Source organism: Macaca thibetana, chromosome 14 (assembly GCF_024542745.1).
Source record: "Macaca thibetana thibetana isolate TM-01 chromosome 14, ASM2454274v1, whole genome shotgun sequence".
In the NCBI taxonomy this organism is placed as follows: Eukaryota; Metazoa; Chordata; class Mammalia; order Primates; family Cercopithecidae; genus Macaca; species Macaca thibetana.
In genome coordinates this window covers 104095710-104121200 of record NC_065591.1, presented here as the reverse complement: position 1 = coordinate 104121200, position 25491 = coordinate 104095710, and the positions used below count along the sequence as shown (strand labels likewise).

Here is a 25491-nt window from a genome sequence, read left to right as displayed (position 1 = left end):
GAGAGGAAAAATGGGGTCCAAAGTTCAGGACACAGGAACAGTGTTCAGATGTTAGTATTAATAGTTTATACTGGGATTATACTTTCAGATTTCATGGTGATTTCACACACATGCTGCATTAGTCAGGATAGATCTGCCCCATTCTCTGAGTGCTAACACCCACCCCCACTTTTTCTTTCCTACCACTTATTACAACTGTAACTAATTATATGTGTATCCATTCCATTTATCCAGTGCCTGTCATCTCTACTAGAATATAAACCCCATGAGGACAGGGATCCTGTGGGTTTTACTCCTCATTATATTCCCAGAATCTGCCACAATACATAATACAAACACCTAAATATTTAAATGAATGAATGAATTCACACACTCTTATTCTCCTCTGTACACTCATTTTGACACAAACATAAAATGTTTTGTTCGTTATTTTCATCTCCCACATGTTTGTTATGGATTGTACCTCCCAAGTAGATTCTGAGTCCCTGGAGGCATGAATTGCATCCTTCAATTGGGCAGGACACTTCACAATCACGGCAGTGCCTTAAGCATCATATAATACCCAGTGCAGTGCCTTGCTCATGGCTGGAGCACAATTACTGCTAAATTCATATTATTCCATGTGCTCAACAAATTATTGATAAGTAAATTAATATAAACAAGCATATATCAATATAATGGTGTGAAAATAATTCTTAAGGAAATAGAGCAAATGAGTGAGGAGTGTGAGATGAGGGCAGATGAGAAAGGCTTTCTGCAGGAAGAGAGCTGGAAATAATACATTTGTAAAGAGGCAGAGAAACAACCATGCACATAGCTGGTCACCGTGTCAGGCACCAGACTAGATGAGACGCATGTATTATTGTGTTTAATTTTCAAATTAGCCCTACGTAATAGGTTCTATTATCTCCACTTTACAAATGAGGAAACTGGAGGACAAAGAGGTTAAGTGCCTTGCCCAAGGTCACAGAGCTAACCAATGGCAGAAGCAACAACAAACTCAGATCTGCCTCTCTCCAAAGCCCATCTCTACCATGCCAGAACCTAAGTTTAGATGTAAGCCTGGTGCTGTCATTTATTGGCTGTATGGCCTTGGGCAATATACTTAACCTCTCTTGACTCAGTTTCCTTAATTTAGTTAGGATTAATCATTGTGCCTACCTCATGGGATTGTTGTGAGTATTAAATGAGATAAAATATGTAAAGCACTTAGAACAGTGCCTGGGCCATGGTACGTACTCAATAAATGTTACCCATTGTTATAACTATTTAAAAACAGATGTCAGAGAAAAACATAATTCCCCTCCCAAAAAAAAAGAATTTTTATAAATGCCCCTTTCATTCACATCTACTTTCGTTTGATATTTCTACACCCAAAGCTTTAGGACTGCAAGAAGAAGGGAGCTTTCAGGACAGAAAAGGCCATGTGGGAAACCCAGGAACAGATCTCATCTCACCTGTCCCTACCAGCCTCTTCTGCCCACCACACATTGCCCTGTGCAGCCTGGGGTCCCATAGCACCAACTCAAGGTGAGGCATTGGGGGCAGCCTCTCGTGCACTGCCCTCTGACCATCAACACACCCATTCTCACAGATCCTCAAACAGGATCGGCCACATAATTTGGAGGGCTCAGTGCAAAATGAAAACATAGGGGCCTCTTGTTCAAAAGGTATTCAGACTTTCAAAACAGCCACAGCAGAACGTCAAACCAAGCTGAGGGCCCTTCTAACCTCACAGGTCACCTATGAAGCTGTCCCTGTCCTCAAACCTCTCCAGAGGGGGCCCAAACAGCTGGGAGAGTCATAAACAAATGAGACGCACCATCTCCCACCTGGCTTCTCCATCCAGGCAAAACCTGACGTGGAAAATCCTTTCCTACAGAGTACCTCAGTGTTTTCATTAAAAACCATGATAAACTTGTGGGTGCAACAAAAGAAGAAATTGATGTTTTCATACAACTCATTAGAGCACCTTTATTAACTCCAGAAATAGAAAGAGGATATAAAATAGAAAGATTAGTTTAAAATCAACACTGCGCTGGTAAGGGCAGCCACGATTCCAGGAACATTAATTGCTGGGTAGCCTCATTACTGATTAAATAAGAAATCTCAAATACCATTAGACAATTGTGATTAAATGTATGTCATTCTAATTGAATGTGTGGTTTATTGCCTTCCACTGAATCAGCAGGTCACCTTCCTGTTTTGTATATTTGAAAGGGCACATCTATGCAGTGACAGCACAGAGCCATTATTTCTCAGAGAGCCCTAAAACCCTCGCAGTTGTATCCTAAAATATGACTGTATGTGCAGGTGGCGAAGGAGTATGCCATACAATAGGGAACCTGAGATGATGAAAATAAATCCCACTTAATGTCACGGCTGGGCACTTTTTCCTCTCATCTCATTACCCAGCTCTAGAGTCACTTGCAGTCCCCCTGCCTTTGCAGTCATTTGAGGACTAGGGGGAGTTGGGCACCTTCTTGGCACAGAGAAGAAGCTCTGAGTCCTTGAAACTGGATCTGGCTGAGATCGTGGGACAATGAAAAACCTCTGGTCTCATCTCTCCCTCACTTCTGCTAAGGAGCCGGGACAGAAGAGTTTTCTAAGGTCCATCCTTCTTGGTTTCCCAAGGATGAAAATACAAAATTAATATTGTCACTGTTCTGACTGATTTTTGTTGCCCACCTATCCCATGGGACATGGGCTATCATCTCCCCCACTCTGCTCTTGGCTTTGCCTGGAATAAGAGCCAAGGTGAAGTGGGACAAGCACCTTGCTGCAGGCCCGCGGGCTGCATAGTCCCACACAGCACATCATTCCAGAAGGGACCAGGAAAACACCAATCCCAGGGCCCACCCTGGAGGAAATCATACAGTAGGTTAGGTCATTCCCAGTTGAGTTTTGTTACATGGCCATGCACCTATGTGAGCGTGCACGCATGTGCGCGCGCACACACACACACACACACACACACACACACACACACGCAGAGTTACCACAGTCTTCCTAAGCTCCAGATCCGGTCACATCAGTGCCCTGCTTCGGGTAAATGCTGGGGTTTTTTCCCACCAGCTGTGCCTTCAAGGCCTCCACCAGCTGCCCCAACCACCCTCTCCACCTGATCCCCCAGTGACATCCTATACCCCTGCGCAAGGACTCCCAACAGACCCAGCACGGGGACGCACATGCTGCCTGCTCTGCCTGGAATGCTCTTGTTACGGTTACTGGGAAATTACTTCATATCTTGTTTCTCCAGAGTCCCTGGAAAGGAATGTTTCCCGCTCGTAAGGATTAAGCAGTGTTCCTAAGGTCTAGGCTCCCCAGTCACCAGAGGGTGGTCAATACGGTTCTATATTTCAGTGGAAATGAGGAGAAAGGAGGGGGGCTCCAGGGCAGCCTGTTGCTGAGGGTTGAGATTGTACAGGCTGCTGGCTGCATGGGGCTGAGTGAAAGGCAGGCACCAAGCCTTGGGAGCTGCAGAGGCGTGGTAAGACTGGTGCCACCCCCAAAGCTGTCCAAGAGACCGGGCTGGTCTAGACAGGAACTGTGAGGCAAGATGGGTTCAGGAGGTGCCACAATACTAGACAGATGGTGGAAGAGCAGCTTTCAAGAGCAGTCTCAGATCCGTGCAGAGTGGAAACCACAGACTGAGACCCAGATCCATTGTGGGGTTCCTGGAAAACCTTGTCAGGGGGGTGCCCCCAAGTAATGACTGGTTTTTAGACTTCTCACCAATCCTGGCTAACAGGAACTCAGAGCTCAACTGACTTGATTAAATATCTATACTTGGCTGGGCACAGTGGCTCACGCCTGTAATCCCAGCAGTTTGGGAGGCCGAGGCAGGCGGATCACCTGAGGTCAGGAGTTTGAGACCCACCTGGCCAACATGGCAAAACCCCATCTCTACTAAAAATACAAAAAAATTAACTGGGTGTGGTGGCAGGCGCCTGTAATCTCAACTATTTGGGAGGCTGAGGCAGGGAGAATTGCTTCACGCAGGAGGCGGAAGTTGCAGTGAGCTGAGATCACGCCACTGCACTCCAGCCTAGGTGACAGAGCGAGACTCCATCTCAAAAAAAAAAAAAAAAAAAAAAATCTATACTTAAGCATCTTGGAGCAGCCATACCAAGTACAACTTTCCCCTTCTTCCCACAGGATGGGCTCCTCACCTTCTCCAGGAAGTCCTCCGTGCTGCTCCCACAGCCACTCATGTTCATGCTGCTAGTAGAACACTGACCACATGGCTCTTGCAAGTAGGGTGTATACAAGCATCTCCCAAGCTACATTAAGCCCATCCTTGGTTCCCAGTACCTAGTAGCCTGCCCAGCACATAACACATGCTCAGGAAATATTGAAGGCAGGAAAAACAAAGGAGAGAGGGAAGGAAACTTCAGCTGCCCAGGCCCCCACTGAGTTACCTCCTATACATCACCAGACCCAGACCTCCCTCAACCACCCCACCACCTCCACCAGGCCCTGCCCCATGTGCCTGTAACACCTGGGATACCCACTACCACGCTTGACCCACTTCGAGGCAGTAAAGCACACCAGTCATAAGTCTGACCTCTGGAGCCAGCTCGTCTGGGTTCAAATCTCAGCTCTGTCACTTATTAGCTGTATGACCTTAGGTAAATTATTTAACCTCTCTGTGCCTCATCTGCAGCAAACTATATAAAACAGCACCTGCTTCCTAGGGTGATCACGAGCATCAAATGAGTAGAGCGATTTTGAAAGGATACATGGTGCTTAGTGAATGCTATCTTATTATTGCATTATGATTATCTACTTCAAAACTCGTCCCCCACTAAACCAGGAGTTCCACAAGGGTAAGAATCATGTCTGGGTTTTTTTTAATAGATCCAATACTTAGCACAACCCCTAGACTGGCTTAGAATAGGCAGCAATAAATGATTTCTGGATGAATGAGTACATGATGCAGATTCTAGTTAAGAGTAGAGAGCTCTGGCAAGCCTGTGGAAGAGAGGGCCTGAGGGCTGTGGGAAGGCTTTAAGACTGCTTGGTAAGGGACAAACAAGTTTGCAGTGGGCTAGGAGAGGTGGGCCTGAATCTCCAGGGGCTCTAGGGCCTCACTGGAGCATTCAGAGAACCTAAAGTATCAGGAGTTAGATGGTAGGATATTGGAAAGGGACAGAGACAGAAAATAGCTGCATTTCCCTGACTTTCTCCCCCTGTTTGGCATTCATGGCCCTCTCCTCCTTTTCTCCTTCTAATTACCTATTCCTCTCCTCCCAAACTCAGGAAGGGCAAGACATAGCAAGGCTAACAAAGAAAAGTGCCCTGGATCACTACTATTGTATAGGTAGAACACAGACAAAAAAGAGAGATACTCGAATAGCCATCCCTCCCGGCCAGAACTTCTGCGGGCAGGGAAGACATCAACAATTCTGTACACCGGAAATACGTGATGTGGAAAGAACCATCACTCAGTGGACAGCCTGCCCTCCTGATGCTCTTACAGGAAGGCTTTCTTTAGACTTTCTTTTCTATTTCATCAATTCTTCCTCAGTACAAAACAAAAATCATTAATAACTCACTTGTAATTTATAATTTTCCCAATTTCAAAGTTGAACTTTTTTTTTTTTGAGACAGAGTCTCACTCTGTCACCCATGCTGGAGTGCAGTGGCACGATCTCAGCTCACTGCAACCTCCGCCCCCCAGGTTCAAGCGATTCTCCTGCCTCAGCCTCCCAAGTAGCTGGGATTACGGGCACGCATCACCAAAACCAGCTTTTTGTATTTTTGGTAGAGACGAGGTTTTGCCACGTTGGCCAGGCTGGTCTCGAACTCGTGACCTCCTGTGATCCACCTGCCTCAGACTCCCAAAGTGCTAGGATTACAGGCGTGAGCCACCGTGCCTGGCTCAGCTTTTAAATATGCTTAAAATACTCTGTCCTAACCAGGGCCTCAGATCAAGAGCACAGAAGCCCTCTGCAAAGTTTACCAATGCAGCCAAGAGAGGGTCTGCTGGATTCCAGAGTGACAGCCACCTCAGAGGAGAGTTTCTTCACATTCGAATTAGAAGTCAAAGACCCCAGTCTGCTTGGGTTTAGGAATCTCATTTCATTCCTGCTGTGCACTGCAGGCTGGTAGGTGTGACAAATTGTCTTATCTTTGTCTAACCTTTGTTGGACCCGTGCTTGCTTCGGGGTTTAACTTTAATATATGGCTTCAGTTTAATAGTAAAGTGCTTCTCTTAAAATGTCAGATTGTAAAATGCTGAGTCATTCACCAAGAAAAGGCTGGTCCTGAGTGGAAATTAGATTTGCTGGGGCACACAGAGCAATACCACATATCTTCAGCCTAAATAGAGGAGACAGAGCTTAAGTTCAGATCAAATTTAGAAGGCAGTGCTGAGCTCCAGTGGGGTTGTTTGCTCTGAAAGACAAGAATGAATCAGATGGAATGATCAGGCAGCAGCTGAAATATTGTCACTCCTGAAAGTAAACACAGTGGCAAAGATGTGATATTCAACATTTTATGTACTTAACAACTGACTAAACTCTACTAAATGAGACCAAAATAGGAAGAGAACCAACAAATAGTGTTCCAGATGTAAGAAGTGATACAATCCTGCCAATATGCCTACAAAGTTCTGTTAGTTTTGCTTTATACCCATATTTGTCTTTATATTTATATATGAATTAAATTCCACAGTAATAATTATTTCAGGCCAGGCGCAGTGGTTCATGCCCATAATCCTAGCACTTCAGGAGGCCAAGATGGGTGGATCACTTGGGCTCAGGAGTTTCAGACCAGCCTGGGCAACATGATGAAACCCTGTCTCTAAAAAAAATACAAAAAAACAAAAAAATTAGCCAGGCGTGGTCCTGGCTGTCCCAGCTACTTGGGGGGCTGAGGTAAGGGGATCGCTTGAGCACAGGAGGTCGAGGCTGCAGTGAGCTAAGATTGCACCACTGCACTCCAGCCTGGATGACAAAGTGAGACCCTGTCTCAAAAATAAATAAATAAATAAAAATAAATAATTATTTCAGGCTGAATTATTAATAAATCCTAAAATCAGTGGGTAGAATATGATGAGAAAAGGATATCTAGAAAGTGTCTCTCCACAAAATGCTTTACAAAAGCAAAAACAGTAACTTTACGGTAGAGAAATCTGGCAGTCCCCACCTTAAACAGGAAGTCAAAGTTACCACCAATAATAAAACAAATCGATGATGTGCTCCTTAATACGATGCTCTGGGAAGGATACAACATCACTTCCATAATATTCTTGCCAAAAACGTATGACCTGGATTTAGATCTTGAAGAAACATCACATAAACCCAAATTAAGGACATTCTAGATGATAACTGGGCAGTATTTTTCAAAAATGTCAAGGTAATGAGAGACAAAGAAAAATTAAAGAACTATCCCAGATTATAGGAGACTAAGGGGACGTGACAGCCAAAGGCAATGTGTGGTCCTGGGCCGGATCCTGAACCAAGAAAAGGGCTGTATTGGGAAAACTGGCAAAACTCGAATTAGGGCTACAGATTATGTCATAGTATCTTATCAATGTTAATTTCCTGATTTTGATCATTATACTCTAAGTTATATAAGATGGTAACATTTGGGGGAATCTGGGTTAAAGAGTGTATTGAAATTCTTTGTACTATTTTTGCAACTTTTTTTAAAAAACTGAAATTAATTCAAAATGAAAAGTTAAAAATAAATAAAGCTTTAAGTGAAGTAGAGGATCTCAATTTAGCAGTTATAAGGATGAGGGGAGAGGACTCTTCTTTTGCAAAGCCCTTACTCCCCAGTCTCAGATAAAAAGAATTTTGGTAACTGTGAGACATAATAGAACTATCAAAAATGTATGAATCTAGCTATATAAATAAAGAAGCATACGTCACAGTTCTTTTTTTCCCCCCTGTAATTGTGTAAGACGTGCAAATTTTTCAAGATACACAGCTACAAGCTTTAGAGCTATAAGAGCTGGTATGAAGTAAGGTGGAGTGCTGTTTCCCACCCGGTAAAATAGGGCCAACACCGTCACTGGGAAGCCAGGAGACTTTGGCTGAGCTTCTCTTAGCTCCGTCTCTTCCTCCATGAAATGGATTCATCCTAATGCCTGCACTAAGAGGTGTGAAAGGGCAGTGCAAAAAGCGTCACCGTCCTCCTACTGCACAGCAGCACATGGCAATGCTGCCACCATTCTGAGGAGCATGTCGGGCACTGTGCCACAGCTTGTCTGGTTGGAGGGGAAAGTGGGCTAAGTAACCAGTCTCTGGGACAGCCGTATCTAAGGTCTCTAGCCTCAGTCTCCATCCCTCACTCTATGGTTTCCTCATCCCACTGAGCAAGGCCTGGGATGGGCAAGAGTCTACTGCAAGAGACCAGACAAGCTCCACAGTCCCCGTTATTTGGGACTTCGAGCTGCCAGCTCCCTGCAGCCTCCCCAGTCCACTTCCACATTCTCATCAGCACGCTCCCCACTGTCAGGCTGCTTTATTAGAGGCACGATTTACATTTCACATCGACAACCTAGTACCACAGGCGGCAAAGGCAGAGACTCGTGATGGGCAGTGCCCGGGTCTGGCAGATGATGAGATGGGTGAGCTCGGGCCTCTCAGGACTCTTTTGCACGAAGACAGGTGGGAGCCTGCTGGCATGCCCGTTCCATCCCACGCCTCAACCACAGGGAAATCTCATTCATTCCCCACCCACTCTACTCACCCTGCTGCCCCCAGCTCCTTCTTGACCCACTAGGGCACACACACACAAAAATTGCTTTTGCTCTTGAGGAAGACACAAAAGCCTATAGTTCCTGCAGGCCCCACATTCCCTCGCTCACAGGGCAGGGGCCAGACAGGGAGCATTTGTTAGTGTCTCCCATCAAAGTCACTTTCTGACCTGGCTGTTCATCTCTAACCTGCCTGCTCCTGTCTGCCAGTCTGTCCTCCAAGGGCAAATGGAGAGCAGTGAGGCTGCCTGTCAGCCCTCTTGGTGCTGCTTTTCCTCCCCTAAACATCTAAGAAGACAAGTGTTCATTGGGCCCCTCTTCTCTGTCACACCAGCAATAACTCTGTCAAAGAAACCTGCAAAAGGGGCCCACAGGCCTGTAATCCCAGCACTTCGGGAGGCCAAGGCAGGTGGATCGCTTGAGGTCAGGAGTTCGAGACCAGCCTGGCCAACATAGTAAAACCCCTTCTCTACTAAAAATACAAAAATTATCCAGGCATGGTGGAGTACACCTGTAGTCCCAGCTACTTTGGAGGCTGAGGCAGGAGAATTGCTTGAACCTGGGAGGTGGAGGTTGCAGTGAGCCGAGATGGTGTCACTGCACTCCAGCCATCAGAGTGAGACTCCATCTCAAAAAAAAAGAAAAGAAAAGAAAAGAAACCTGCAAAAGGTTTCAAAGTTCAACAAATAGGAATGCAAGTTCTGGTCCTAGAGCCTGCTTGCTGTGCAATCTTGGGTGAGTCATTACCCTTTCTGATTTCAATTACCTCACCGGTACCATAGAGAAAATCATGTGTACCTTGCAGGGTTGTTCTGTGGCTCAAATGAGATGATGTCTATAAATCGCTTATTGCCACGTAGCACATGCTGGATATTCAATAAACAGTTCCAACCTCCTCAATAATAGAAAGATTGCTTATTGGGCATGCCAGTCTCTGATGTGGGCACCTTACCTACATCATCTAATTTAATCTCACAGTAAACCTCTAAGGCAGCAACCTTCATCCCTTTACATGTGAGGAGACTAAGGCTTAGGCAGGTCAGGTAACTGTTGCTCAAGGTCATACAGCCAGGAAGTAGCACAGCAGGACTCAAATCTTCTGATCCCAGACACCAGACTTTCTGGTCTTCACAGCACAGCCTCCCTCCTGCCCTGGCAGACCTTAGAACTGGGGTGACATCAACAAATGGGGCAACTGGAAGGCACCGGCCCTGGCACCAGAAGCAGTGCTGGAAGGAAGCCCAGTCCGGAAGCCACAGGAGCGAACCCAGTGGTGGGAGGGAAGAGGCGCCGCGGCTCAGGGTGCAACCACAGAAACGGGCGGAGTCTCACACCAGCGCGGCTGGGGAATGTGAGTGTGAATACCAGCTGTCCACTTGACTGGACTGAGAGAGGCCGAGGTGGCTGGTGAAGCATTGTTTCTGGGTGTGTCTGTGGGGGTGTTTTCGGATGATGTGAACTTGGGAGTTAGTGGACTGGGAGAGAAAGACCCACCCTCAATGGGGAGGACACCATCCAGTCGGCTGCCAGCACAGCCAGAGCAAAGCAGGCAGAGGACGGCGGCATATTCAGCTTACTGAGCTTCCTCTCCCCCGCCCCCTCCCCTCTCTCTCCTTTCCCACACGGGATGCTTTGCTTTCTCTCCTCCTGCCCTCGGATGTCAGACCCCAGGTCCTTTGGCCTTCTGACTCTGGGACTTGTGCCATCAGCCTGCCAGGGGGCTCTCAGGTCTTCAGCCTCAGACTTGGGGCTGTGGCTCCAAGTGTGGGCTTACCTGCCTGCTCCTTCCCGGTTTTGAGATTTCAGATTTGGACTAAGCCAAGTTACCAGCTTTTCTCATTCCCCATCTTGCAGAAGGCCTGTCATGGGATCCTTGGAGGACCCTAATACAAAGAGGATGGGGAAAAAGGCAGAGGGGCCATGTGGAAAGGGGAGAGGCCACCTGAGCACAGCTGGGGACCCTGGGTCAGGTGACACCCAGCCCTGCAGGCGGTCAATATCAGGGAGGTATATTGGTCAGATTACCTAGATATTCAAAGGCGGTTCCAGGACCAGCAGCATCACCTGGTCGCTGATGAGAAATGCAGAATCTCAGGCCCTCCCAGACCTCCCGGTTCAGAATCTGATGTTTAACAACAGCCACGGGTATGTCTTATGCACATTAAAGTTTGAGAAGCAATAGGTCAGAAGATAACTTGTCCCCTGCCATGAATTTGGGGAAAGCAAGAGCAGTGGTTCTTAACCTTGGCTGGACTTGTTATCCAGATCCTTGCCCGGATTACAGTGACAATAACAAAATCCGGCCCACAGGGTCGCTTGTGAAGATCAGTGGCCCAGCACCCATGAACGCCACGCCCCTGTAAACTAGAACGTGCTCTAACAGTGCTACCTACTCTTTTTGCTTTTCCTGTCATATTTCCTCTGCTGCTTCAAAACCAAAGGAAGTGAGGCCTCATTTCTTCAGATTTTGTCATTTAGTTTAACCCTATTTCACCCCACAAAGTCCCCAGAAGGCACAGAGGAGAAAATCACCCCCGAGACCTGCCTCACTTCTGCTGAGACCCTGCCTACTGCAGTTCTTCTCACCTCCCCCTCCACCCCCGTGACACACTGAAGGAAGAGAAGAAAACGCCAACAGGTCTGATCTCCCAGGCGTACAGATTTACAAAGCAGTCAGCACTTTTAACTAAGAGTCTTGTCCAGGATATGCACAGACATTTATCATGTGGGCAGGGCCTAGCGCCGTGGTTGGATCTCAACATGGAGTCTCCTCTTTTATGTCAGATCAGGACGGGCCAACTGCAAACTGAGACAGGAGGGTCTGCTGGAAAAAACGGGGACCTGGAGAAGACCTGTGTTTAAGCCTTCACCCCAGCTCTGCTTCTAACTTACCTTATATGATTAGAAGGATTATTTAATCACTCTTTCTATGTTCCCACCTCTCCTGCTGCTGTCAAACCTCAAATCTCTATTAACCATTGGAATTTTGTTAGAAAGTGACGAATAGTCCATGCAAAGGCATGTAATAAAGAATATCTTCTATTTATAGAAATTTGATCATATTTAAAGCACTTGATAAGATGATAAACAAAGAAAATATTATCCCCATTTTATTAATTTAAAAACTGAGATTTGGATTGATTTGTAAAATTGCCCAAAGTCTTTAAGTTTTACATGAAAGGCAGTGTCAAGAACAAAATCCGAACTTCTGACCCCTAGGCCAGTGTTCTCCCTACACTGCTAATTTCTGCGGAATGCCATTGCATATATCTATGAAAAACCTATTTCCATTTCTATCTGCATAGAAAAAAGTAATGGTGGCAGAAGGGCCATGTCCACTTTGATTGGTCCTGCTTTAGAACTGAAGGAAGGCTTTGGTTTCCAAATAATGTCTCTGCTAGAAAGAAAGTTTGCAAAATGTGGATCTCTCATTAAAGAGTCTTTCTGATTAGAGGGGAGTGGGAACAACGCCAAGGAAACTGTAATGGGAGTCAGCTGGAGATGCAGGTGTGCAGTCTTATAAATTACTCAACAGTTCTTCACGAGCACCCCCCAAGACCCCACAGCATAACGGGAAGACGAGTGCTCCACTCTGCCCAAGGAACGCATGGCCAAGAACTCCTGCTCACTTTAGGATTGGGTCTAGCGGGTTTGATTCCAAAAGCCAAGGGTGGCAGGGACTTGCCAAGCTCACAATAAGCCCCATTCTCTGACAACTGCCAGTAGTCATGCTTGTACCATCTCATACACAGACACACATCCATATCGACTGGACTAGGGTGATCACATGACCCAAGCCCATCCAATTCTCTCTCTCCCTGGGAGTCTGAAATTAAGACTTAGAGGCATCCAATCAATCTGAGCTGATTACTTGGATAAACAAGAGGAAAACTCAGGAGCTATGAGGCATCCATTTTACAGCATGCACGTGAAGAGCAAAGTCACATGTACACCCTGAACAGGACTTTGTTTGCAATTAATGTTTCTTTTACAGGATGCAGAGGAAGAGAATGAACAAGGACTATGGGCTCCTAGCGGCTTCAGAGCTCCCGGTCCCACCTCTTAAAAGGCCCAATTGTCCTGGGATCTTGTAAGATATCCCAGTATCACAGTGTACTCTTTTCCCTTCCCCTGCAACTGGCTGTAGTTGGTTTCTATTATTAACAACCAAAGAATCTTGAATGAGACCCTAGGTAAAAGAAATTACCCACCATCTGATGACTGCTTGGCATGGCTACACGCTACCAAAAAGGGTCTCGCTCACCCTGCCTCCTCCAAAGGTGCAGGCAACAATGAGATTTAGAAAAGCATTGGAGGGCAACCTTGGAGCCCATGGACAATTCATAAGTGGTTTAAGGCAAGCAGAACATGACGAATAAGTAAACTGAACTCATTCCCAGACCTAATTTTTTTAAGTAAAATAAAATCAGGTCCACTTAGAGTTTAAAATGGCATTTGGCTAGAAGTTCCTGACAAAGGATCTCCAAACTTCTCCCTAAATTATTTATTATACAGAAAAATGACAAAAAGTCACAACAATAATGAAAATGAAGACTAACGACCTGTTACCAGAATCTAGAAGGAATTCCTACTAACTAAATAAAGCTGCTAAAGCTGAGCTGCATTGAGACAAACAGTCTGTGCTGCTTCTTAGAAAACAGAAGAGCACCATCATCTTGAAAGATGATAGACATTTTCTTTCTCTCCTACTTTCTACCTCCAGTTCAGAGACCCAGGACCAAATCAAATGTAAACCTGGCTCTTTATTATGACTGCTATTCTTTGCAGGAGCCAGAGAACTATTACCTCTCCCTCAATCTACATCCATTCATAGAATGCAATTACTGGGAAACCACAGAGCAGGAAGTGGAAGAGGATTACCAATGGCACGTCATGTTTTGGAAGGCATTTTCTCCACACAGCATGCCTTATAGGAAGCACAAAGGTAGTTTGTGCTGGAGAGTAAGATTTTCACATCCTCCATCAGTTCTGGTTGTTAGAGAATGGGCAGAAGAGGTAGGGGGAGATCCTATGCCAGTTCAGCAGGGCTGCACAAGATGAATGCCCTTCAATTCTGGGGAGTTGTGCACCACAACTGCCCTTCAGCTACAGACCTAGGAATAGGGCAGTGAGCAAAGCCAAGTACAATCGGCACAATCTACACTTCCTCTTTTAGCAAGCAAGCACCAAGGCTCCAAGGAGCTCTACTTGCTTAAAGGTAAACAATGTGCCAGGCGGAAGAGGGGATATAGGAGAGGGAATCCTCATGAAGCCTATGGAAAAACAGCATTCACCATAAGAGAATAAGGGAAACAGAGCATCACCCGGAAGACTAAGAAAAAGAGCACATTTCTGAAGATAACTTACTACAGAAACCAGAAGAAAATGTTTTAAAATTGGCATTTATAATATAAAAACATAATGTGGCCCTATGAAATTGAAACTGAAAACCATATATATACACACACACATATATATATACACACACACACAAATACATATAGATATAGAAAACAAGCTGAGTTAAACTGCTATCAGGATAAGCTTCAAAGACTGGCATGTGAGATGACATTTTATGTTCTTACAAAAGTGTGATGGGGGCCTGGCTCCCTTGTTTATGTTAGACCTAATTGTGATTCTTTTAAAATGAACAGTGAAGCAAAACTTTTAGGATATCAAGAGAAAGCAGTTAGCTAAAAGAGTGGAGTTTTTAGAAATATGTTATTCAAAACAATATTAAACAATATTCAGATATGATCCACTCAGGCTTCAGCTCCTTACTACTTGTAAGTGTTCTTCCCTCTGCAAATGTCCGAGCAAATCAGACCAGCACACACCCACTGGAGAAGAATGGTACTCTAAAGCTGCTTCTGTTTTTTTTATTTTTGGCAGAAATGATGGAACTGTTAAAATTCAGTAATGATTTTATTACCTCATTTGAGACCATTTCATTCTCTTTTTCCAGTAGCAACAGCAAATTGGTTAAGAAAGCAAAATCCAGCAGTTCTCATACAAATATTGCAAGAATTTTGTTAAAATATTTTAGGGTACATGGTGATTTCAGAATATGTATTATTAGAGTACCTTTAGCTGCTGTACAAATACATCTAATGTTTGTATCCTGGCAGAAGTACAATAAAAGCTTATCTGTCACTTACAAAAGCGCTCGAGGCAGATGTTCCCAGTTGGCAAGAGCAGCTGTCCACCCTGAGCACCCAGGCTAACAAAGGTTCTGCCACCTTCACCATGAGGCCTCCGAGGTTGTCACTGTCCTCTCATGGCACTCAGCTGGAAGGGGGGAAAGAGAACAGAGGACAACTCATTAAAGGCTCTTATGGGGAAGTCCTATATGTCACACACATCACCTGCATTCCCATTCTACTAACTAGAATACAGTCTCAGGGTAAATATTAGGGGCTTCAGGCTTATGAAAGAGAATTTGGCCAATGGACTCAAGAAAAGATACAAAGGAAGCTGGTTGTAATAAGAGAAAAATATTCCCAAGAAAATTAAATTATTAAACATAATTAAAAGTCACATAGGAAGCAGTAAATGAGTGGAATGGACACGGCAGAAAACTAAGAAAGCGTTATAGATGGCAAACTGGAGGAACACTTTCGGAATGCCAAGAAAGAGCACCAAGAATTAAAACTATTTCCTTAATTCTAAGATGTCTGTGTTGCCACATCAACACTTCTGAAATCAGGCCAAGTCTTGCAACCACTGGCATCTTATAATCACCCTGGGCCAGGGAGCTGCCATGGTGAGGTCATCAAGACCTGGGCATGGGTGAACTTGGTCTCAGCTGTTCATGTTATTAGCACTTTAATTGAGTTGTATACATTGTTGCAATTACATGTGAGTTTAATTGCCATTTAAAATGTCTTTTAAAAGATTACACTATGGTTTGGCATTGAAACAAGAAGTTATTATGTATGCAGAAAGGCATGGAATTCAAGCAGCAGGATGTAATTTGATATTACTGAAGCAAATGTCTATTATTGGACCAACCACTGCAATTCTTTTTATTTTTTTTTTCTTTAAGAAAAACTAAGAGCTTGACAGGACCCAAGAAAGGAAGGTATCCTTAAGTAGAAGCTGTGTTATGTTTTGTAACTGAGACTCATGCAAAAAGAATTGCCTGTCACATGCCAAACAATGCAACCAAATGCAGGAGCAACTGCCAAGTCCCTCAAAATAGATGAAGTCTATCAAAATAAGAGAGAGAATGGTGTGAGCAACTTACCAATTTCACAGGACTGTAATCATGGCATTATGTCACAGTTTAATTGGCAGCATTTTTTCTTCCTTAGTTGTACTTATAATAATAGTGCTTCTTACAACAAATACTAGCTTAGATTCAATAAAATACAGTACTTTAAAAAGAAGACGATAGCTGTGGAAGACCAGGAATAGAGATTGAGCCTAAGAGTTATGTTTCTGAAGAAGAATCTAGAACAATCAAAAGAGAACCAATAACTGAAGATATAATTAAAGAAAACTTTCCAAAAAGGGACAGAAAGGGGAAACAGAGAAATGGACTCAGCTCACCAGGTTCCAGGTAAAAGTAACCAAGAGACGCTCAAATCCAGAAATATCCTGAGAAGTTTTTAAATTACAAGCAAATTTTTAAGTGTTTTCTATGTACATCCAACCAAAAGAAAAAGGAAGTAAGGAGGGAAGGAAGGGAGGAAGGAAGGGAGGGAGGAAGGGAGGGAGGGAGGGAGGAAGGGAGGGAGGAAGGGAGAGAGAGGAGGAAGGGAGGAAGGGAGGGAGGAAGGAAGGGAGGGAGAGGGGAGGGAGGGGGAGGAGGGGGAATGAAGGAGGGAGGCAAGGAGGAAGGAAAGAAGGAAGGAAGGAATGAAGGAAGGAAGGAAGGAAGAAAGGAAAGAAGGGAAGAAGGGAAGGGAGGGAGGGAGGGAGGGAGGGAAGGAGGGAGGGAGGGGGAGGGAGGAAGGAGGGAGGGAAGGGAAGGAGGAAGGGAGGGAGGGAAGGAGGAAAGAAGGGAGGGAGGAAGGAAGGAAGGAGGGAGGGAAGAAGGGAGGGAGGGAGGGAGGAGGAAGGGAGGGAGGGAGGAAGGAAAGAAGGAAGGAAGGAAGGAAAGAAGGGAAGAAGGCAAGGAGGGAGGGAGGGAAGGAGGGAGGGAGGGAGGGAGGAAGGGAGGGAGGGAGGGTGGGAGGGAAGGAAGGAGAAAGAAGGAATGAAAATTGTGCTGACCTCTGTCTCTACTACAATGGAGGAGTAGCTTACAGAGTTTTGATATGGAAAACACTTAGATGAAAATTTTACTCACAAATAAGTTTAGTTTTTGAGGACAGACAACCAAAAGAGCTCAGAATGTCTGCCACTCACATATTCTTTAAATCACTTTAAAATATATTTCAACTGCCCAAACGATGACTTAAAATTACTCAAGAATGGAAAAAATAGAGTGTCAAAGGACTAGCAGTGAGTGTTGAAGCCAATTACACACACAGAGTTGGTCTAAAATAGTTGTTTAACTATGGTTACAAGACAGAATATGTGTCAAAAATACCCTAGAACCAAGAGACATACAACATCAAAAAACAATGCATGAATAATCTGATCCCAAGTCCATAAACTAATCAGCTTTCAAATAGGAAAGGAGAACAGAGGGAATTAAAAGTGTACAGAATTCATCCTACACAGTTGTGAGCTTAAAAATACCATTTTATTCTTGACTTTAACAACCAGAGAAATATTGATTGGTGCTCACATCCATTTTTAGAAACTCATTACGTAGGAGAGTAGGGGCCTGTCCTTTAAAAGATAAAACCTCACTCCTGCCTCAAGGTATTTAAGATCTCTAACCAACACACAGGATAGGTTTCAATTTGTTACAAGAATAAACAAATGTCAACGTCCTTGAAGAATTTAAGGTTTTATGCAGAACCAGTCCTCAAATGCCGTTTCAATGTTACTGCCCACCAGCATTTTCCATTCCTTCTGGTAAAGCCTCCTAAAGCCTGGTATGAAAGGACGGCAGTTCCTGGTCACTGTGGTGCCCTCTGTACCTGACAGCAGGGTCCCCTTGATGTCAGTCTGCATTGTGACAATCCATGAACCGGACTGCCCTTGTTTAACAGCATCACTGGTGTCACTGAGAATGAGATACACAGATTTGGACTGCAGGGAAGCTCTCACAGTAACCAGTACACACAGAGCACCAAGACCTGAAATCAGTACACAAATACCAGATATTTTCCTTCCAGAATTTAATTTAATGCTCACAATCACCATCCAAGTAGGCGGCATTTTTCCCATTTTACAGATAAGAAAACTGAAGTTTAGAAAGGCTGTTTTCCAGAATTACAGAGCCAGTCAACAGATGGCAGACAGGGGTCTCCAAGCAAGGAATTTCTGGCTCCAAAGTTCACGGTACCCTACCACACTATTTTCTTAATTCAAAGAAAGAAGTTACAAGGAACGGAAATGGAGATAATAATTTTGCAATTTATTACAGCACTAGTAAAGATGCTGCCTCTTTTACAAAGTAATAATCCAATGGACTGAACTAATCATACTGTGCTAGTACCCCGTTAACCCTCTCTAAAACATTCACAAAGTGGATACGACGTAGGGCTGCTCCAGGGCCAATGAGTTTTCTCTCTAAAGTAAAATTCCCAGGGAGCGCTCTGGTCTCTAAGGCTTGATTAGCAAGTACCAATTAATGCGCCTTCAGTCCTCTTTGTGTCTTGAGCACTGAGGGCTAACCCTTGCCTTGCCGACAAAGATGAGATGAAATCATTGACTCACCCTAAAGACCTCAAGTTCTAATGCACTGCTCCCTCCCAGGGCCTTGAATTGAGAACAATCTTTAGGACAAAAGCCTGCATCTCTAATAGTGAAATTTTAGACGTCAGCAAAGGAGATATTTTTAAGTCACACATAGACACACAAATTTTCCACGTCACACCTTATTGAGACAGTGGTTCCTCATCTGGTGCCGAGGACCGCGGCTCACCTCGGTGTTACCCAACTTAACGTCTTGCCCCGCCACAAACCATGGGTACAGACCAAACCAGGGCGTGCAATGCCCGGAAGACTGGTCCAACCCCGGCGCCCAGGCCTGCAACCCCTGGGAGGCGTGGGCGACCACTGCCAGCACCCCGACGCTGTCGCTGCGTCCCCGCGGCTCCCCCTCTCCGGGGTCCGCCCGGCCAACCCAGGCGCCCGCAGCAGGGACCACGCCCGCCCGAAGCCGGCGCGTCCCCGCCCCCCGGGACGCACCGTGGCTGCCAGAGGGCCGCTGCTGCCACCTCGCGGCGGCGTCTCCCCGAACCGCGCTCAGCCGCCACGCCCAGAAACCGCCCCCCAAAGGACGCTCGGGTCCGAGTCCAGTGGGCCTGGGAGGTGGTGACTCCTGGCAGGGGCTTCCTACGGAAGGAATCGTCTTCATCTCGGGTCACTCACGCCGCGCACCCAGACTGGAGGTGGAGATGAGCGCTTCCAGCACCGACCTCCCCCAGGGTTCCAACGGACACGTAATCCACGCCCCTTCCCCGTCTGGGGATCCGAAAAAGCCACACAACCTGGCCCCAGACACAACGTATAACAACTAGGACCCCAGGATCTGGGCAGACCGGCTCTATTTGGGCCATCCTGGATGCCTGAAGAATGCGAGTTGGAGCGGAGATCTTTGAACTCAGATTCAAATGTCAGACCCACTGAATTAGAATCCCCTGGGCAGAGGCCAGGGAACTATTTTTGCAAAGTTCCCCCAGGTGATCCTAATGGTCAGGCAGGTTGGGGACCCTCCCAGTTACAAAATCTAGATGACCTTTTCAGGTTACCCACACATGCACAGAAACACACACCCCTGAGTCTATGAAAAGGCAACAATATAAGGTTGTGTGCTTGAAATGAGAAAGATTTCATGACAGCTCATCACCTAGCCCCTGAGTTTCCAACCTTGTCCGTTTATCATGTCCTTAATGTCTCAATGCTTTTTTTCACAGTAACCCTAGGCCTAAAGAAATACCTAACTGTTCTGTGTATTAAGTAGCTAGACCCAAAGTAAGAAGTATTTCTGTCCTAACAACTTAGTAGCTACTACAAAAAATAATGCATATAAAATAGGAAAAAAAATTACCTTATTCTTAGCCACAACTTCTCACTAATGGGATGTGTGTCCTTTTTGGGCACCGCGCAACTTCTGAAACCTTGGAATTGGATTAGGCACTGCCACCCTCACTCCCTATTCTATACTGATTTTTCCCATAGTACATGTCTTATGTCATAGCAAATGACAAAAACTGAAAATATAGCTTCTGAAAAATATGGTTTTATCAAAAAACATGTAGGGCAGGCTGGGCGTGGTAGCTCACACCTGTAATCCCAGCACTTTGAGAGGCCAAGGCAGGCAGATCACTTGAAGTTAGGAGTTCAAGACCAGCCTGGCCAACATGGTGAAACCCCATCTCTACTAAAAATACAAAAATTAGCTGGGTGTGGTGGCACGTGCCTGTATTCTCAGCTACTCAGGAGGCTGAGGCAGGAGAATCTCTTAAACCTGGGAGGCGGAGGTTGCAGTGAGCCAAGATCGCACCACTGCACTCCAGCCTGGGCAACAGAGTAAGACACCATCTCAAGGAAAAAAAAAAAAAATGTAGGGCAATCTAATGTTGAGTCTGCAAGCTATCCTGCACTGCTTAGTAGTTTGCATGGAGAACAACAGAAGTTGAGTGTTGCCTTTGACCTTTAAAATATCCCAAAGAGCCCCTCCGAATTCACAGCAGCACCAAGAACACCTCAGCACAGAGTTAGGGAACATGCATGGACCTCGCTCCTGCTCCTCTCCTCATCCCATAATCCCCAGGGTTCACAGTGCTCCTGCAAGCATCTTCTTTCTTGCCAAATGCTTTCCTACTTCAGCACATTGTGCCATTGCTCTTCTCTCTGCCTGGAATGCTCTTCCTCGGGTCTCCACAGGCCCAGCTCCTTCTTGGCCTCCAGGTCTTGGTTCAAGGACCACCGTGCTCCCTAAAGCCTCTTCAGGCCTCCCACCAAATCACTTCTATCCTATGGGCCTGTTTCCTTTTCTCTGTAGCTTTTATCACTATCTGAAGTTATCCTGCTTAGTTTACTTACTTATTTTCAAGCTTCCCCACCAGAACGTGAACTTGATGAGAATAGAGACTTGTTCATTACTGTTTCCCCAGAACCTGGAACAATGCTTAGCAATAGGTGGACAATAAATAATTGTTCAATGAATGACTGCAGCCACTACACTCAGCTCAGGGAGATAAAAGGTAAGAAGAATGTGCTTTACATGTGCTATCCCCTTGGATCTTCACAACACCCTTTGGAAATAAATACAAATAGACATGATTAACCCCATTTAATAGGTGAGGAACTCACATTCAAAGAAGTTAAGTGTTCAAAGCTGCACAGCTGAAGTGGCAGAGCCAAGATTCAAGTTCATGTCTACTTGACTGCAAAGGCTGCTTTTCATAAAATCACATTAACATCATGTTGGATACCTTCGATACAGACAATAATTTTTTTTTTTTTTTTTTTTTGAGATGGAGTTTCACCCTTGTCACTCAGGTTGGAGTGCAGTGGCACGATCTCGGCTTACCGCAACCTCCATCTCCCAGTTTCAAGCAATTCTCCTGCCTCAGCCTCCTGAGTAGCTGGGACTACAGGCATGAGCCACTACACCGGCTAATTTTTGTATTTTTAGTAGAGACAGGGTTTCATCATGCTGGCCAGGCTAGTCTCAAACTCCTGACCTCAGGTGATCTGCCCGCCTCAGCCTCCCAAAGTGCTGGGATTACAGGCATGAGCTACCACACCTGGCCAACATTTATTTTTTTAAAAAAAGTTTAACCACATTGCCTCCCGTTATCCCACTATCCACCTAAAAAAGGGAATAATAACAATGGCAAAGTCAAGAAATGTAGCCTAGGGGCTAATAGAGCCCCAGAGTCCTTAGAGAAACTGGCCCATGTTGGCATTTCCCCACTCGAGGTCTCAGCCCCTGCCTCCAGTGGAAAATAGCAGAGGCGCCCACCTGGGACGGACTTGCCTTTATTATTCCTCTGGCCGTAGCTGCTACCAGGGAGACCCTCTTGTAGACATATCTTCTGGCCTGGCCCATGTTACCCTGTTAACCTAATGACACGTGTATCTCTCATTGCTGATTACAACTGCCGAGCTCCTGTTGATCATCCTGACAGGTAACAGGTGAACTCACACGCAGCTGCAATCAAGGACATGATGAGCACACACCCTGAGCTCATCTGCATCCCCCAGGAAATGCTGGGTTGCCTTGACCCCCTGGGAGGAACTGTGAAGGATCCCCATAGGCCAGAGCTTGGATGGCTGGACACTGAGTTTGAGACCCTCGTACAAAGAAAGGGAGATTAAAATGTGTTCTCTAAAGTCAAGGGACTTGTGCTTGTCAATTTCCCCTCTTCATCTGGTTTGGTTGCCCCATGTTGCTCTTAAACAGGGTGGTTCAGGCAGGAAAAGAATTCAGCTCTTCCCTCCTCACCTCTATACTCCGCTTGGCCTGGCCCAGCTATAATTTCTGCTTATTCAAGACTCAGTAGTGTTGGTGCCGCCTCTGGCAAGCCTGCCCTGGCCCCTGAGACCTCTCCTCTGTGCTCAGAATAACCCCCATACATCACTGGATCCTGGTACTTGCCCGGCTGCATTATAATTATCTAAGTGTGGGTCTGTCTCCCATCCAGGCCGTGAGCTGAACTGAGGTGGGAACTGTGACCTATTTACTGTTATGTTTCCGGCTTAGCACCATGCCTGGCACAGAGTAAGTGGAATAAATATCTGGGCTAATGGAGTTGCTGAATTACCCGACTACGTGTTCTGACAGGTAGTTGGGAAGATCGGATCATCATAGTTCTAGTCTCTGCACTGCCAACATTCACAAGCTCCTGGAAGACCTTAGAAGTCATCTAGCCCCGTGCACAGGTTCCCACATCCTGAGGTCCCTGCACCAGGAAGGGCGGTCTGCCAGAATTACAAAGGCCAAGGGAACAACTTCTCAGGAAAGCCTTGGCCACAGGCTACTCTCATTTCTGAAGGCTCTGAGCCTATCTCACCATGTAGAACAAATTGTTCATGACTCAACCTCATTATCTTCTACCTGGGGTATAGGAGCCCCAGCCTCCTCAGCTCTGCATCAGGTCACTGTTATCGCTCTCTTGTGGGCTTGCCATGTCACTTCCACAAGCAGCAGCAAAAATCACTTGCCAGAAAAAATGTCAGAAAAGCAATTAACATGAGTCTGGGAAGGAAGAAGGAGGCAACACATAAGAACAAAGGAGATGGCTCCTCCCTGCAAAGTCTCTGATTGCCTGCCAGGGAAGCCAGCTCCGGGAGACCTGGGGATTGGGCTTGAGCCATCAGCCTCTGCCCCTGGTGCTTTATGTCACAAGCACCAGCATCCCTTTAATCATGAGCAGGAAGCTTGACTGCTGTGGGAACCCAAAGGGACCACCTGAAGCCGGTGATGAGAGGGGCTGCAGTTCAGGAGAAAGGTAGAGTCTCCCCTACTGCCTGCTGAGGAATGCAGCTGCTCTGCAGCTGAACTTGGAGAGGCGAGAAAGAGAATAGGCATTTAGGAAATGAGAGGCGACCCAGCGTCTGAACCTTGAAGGTCATGGGGAGATACAAGAGACAGAGAATAGGCCGGGCGCAGTGGCTCACACCTGTAATCCCAGCACTTTGGGAGGCCTAGGTGGGTGGATCACGAGGTCAAGAGATTGAGACCATCCTGGCCAACACGGTGAAACCCCATCTCTACTAAATATACAAAAATTAGCTGGACGTGGTGGCACATGCCTGTAATCCCAGCTACTCGGGAGGCTGAGGCAGGAGAATCCCTTAAACCCAGAAGGCAGAGCTTGCAGTGAGCTGAGATCGCACCACTGCACTCCAGCCTGGCGACAGAGCAAGACTCTGTTAAAAAAAAAAAAAAGAACAAGGAGGGAGGGATAGACAAAGAGACACAAACACAAAAGGAGAGACGAAAGTCGACAACTTTAAAAAGAACTTTTAAACAGAAGGAGTTTTCACCGTCAGCGAGAGTGTGAGGGGCCTCCCTGAGAGTGGGGGAGGATTATGAAAGCATTACCAAAATGTTCTAGATCTCGCCCTGGAGACCACAAAGTCAGACCACATTTACATTCAGTTCCCAAACTGGGATCATCTAAGCTCTCACCAAGCTGTGGCAGCAGGTCCTGCAGCCTTCTCTGAGAGGCAGCATGGCCTCAGGGACTCAGGAGCCAGCCCCAAAGCGGAAGTCCCTCCGCTGCGGCCCCCACCTCAGGCGGCCACCGTGGCACTCATGAGCTCACCATCTGCAAGGTACGACTGCCCTCCACCATGGCTTTCACCACCACTGCCGCTCTGGCACCTAAGGAAGACCTGCCCTGACCCCCACTTCTCAGTCCTTGCTATGCGATCCATCCCACCCCAGTACCACACTTTTCCCATGGATTTCCTCGAGAACTGGAGGCGACAGAAGGAACCTGTGTGGGGCCTAGAGCAGCCTAAAGCCCCTGACCCACCTGCCTTGTACCTCAGGCCCACCAGCTTTACAGGGCCAGAGGTCAGTCATCTCCCACCATAGAAATAACTGACACCTTCGCGCCCCAGAGCCTGAATCCGAGGGAGATGTGGCTGCCCCCTAGCCTACGGCCCTGGGTCTTGAGGGATGATGCTGGGTTCCTGAGTGACCCTGTGGAATCAAGGAGCTCACCTACTCCCCAGAGGCTGCTAAATGAGGGAGAGAAATAATCCACAACATTTTTTAAACCACTGTATTCTTGGATGTTTTTCTTACAACAGCTTTGTTTTGCACCCTAACAAATAACAAGAGCAGGCAATTTCCTGGCAGGAGTCACATCTGATTTCCACTCACAAGAGAGCCAGCCCTCCAATCCTGGGGTTCCATATCTGAAGATTTTCTATCTGCAGATAGGAAAGATATTTCATATAGATAGAAAATATTCCAAAACAAACCAAAAATATAGAAAATATTCTATTTAGAATATTTTAGAAAATATTCTATTTAGAATATTTTAGAAAATATTCTATTTAGAATATTTTAGAAAATATTCTGAATATTTTAGAAATATTAGATAGAAAATATTCCAAAACAAACCAAAAATATATATAACAATAAGAAAACACAGGCCAGGCATGGTGGCTCATGCCTGTAATCCCAGCACTTTGGGAGGCCGAGGCAGGCGGATCGCCTGGGGTCGGGAGTTTGAGACCAGCCTGACCAACATAGAGAAATCCTGTCTCTACTAAAATACAAAAATTAGTGGGCATGGTGGCGCATGCCTGTAATCCCAGCTACTCGGGAGGCTGAGGCAGGAGAATCACTTGAACCCGGGAGGCGGAGGTTGCGGTGAGTCAGGATCACACCATTGCTCTCCAGCCTGGGCAACAAAAGTGAAACTCCGTCTCAAAAATAAAATAAAATAAAATAAAATACAAATTAAAAACCCAATAAAAAAGCTAATTTACATAGCATTTACATTGTATCAGGTATTATAAGTGGTCTGGAGATTATTTAAAGTATATGAGAGAATTGCAGGGTATATGCAAATACCACACCATTTCATATCAGGGACTTGAGCGTCTGTGGATTTTGGTATCCACAGGCAGGGAGTATGTTCTGGAATCAATCCCCTGTGGACACTGAGGGATGACTATGATTATAATACCCTCTAAGAATCAACTTAAGATGAGGTGGTGGTTCCGAGCAGGTACTGGGCACTCCC

At 45.9% G+C, this 25491-nt stretch overlaps 1 protein-coding gene and 1 long non-coding RNA gene across 44 annotated transcripts in view; one reads left to right on the top strand and one right to left on the bottom strand.

Annotated features, from left to right (window-relative positions):
- The window catches only part of TIMM8B (translocase of inner mitochondrial membrane 8 homolog B), a 1180384-nt gene that overhangs the window by 965316 nt on the left and 189577 nt on the right, over positions 1 to 25491 (top strand). Inside the window, exon 1 of one of the 41 annotated variants that reach the window (XM_050757811.1) lies at positions 3384 to 3388. The exons of 37 other annotated variants lie outside the window; for them this stretch is intronic. The gene's annotated coding sequence lies outside the window, so the exon portion shown is untranslated. Of the gene's footprint in view, positions 1 to 3383; positions 3389 to 6872; positions 6877 to 14307; positions 14312 to 25491 lie in introns of those variants that run through there. 3 more of the 41 variants (XM_050757783.1, XM_050757827.1, XM_050757823.1) reach the window with 3 other exon arrangements.
- The window catches only part of LOC126935817 (uncharacterized), a 90181-nt gene that overhangs the window by 61939 nt on the left and 2751 nt on the right, over positions 1 to 25491 (bottom strand). For 2 of the 3 annotated variants that reach the window (XR_007719307.1, XR_007719309.1), the window contains exons 1-2: positions 18648 to 18945; positions 14869 to 14998 (exon numbers count right to left, since the gene is read on the bottom strand). This is a non-coding gene — a long non-coding RNA (uncharacterized LOC126935817). Of the gene's footprint in view, positions 1 to 14868; positions 14999 to 18647; positions 18946 to 25491 lie in introns of those variants that run through there. The other variant, XR_007719308.1, reaches the window with a different exon arrangement.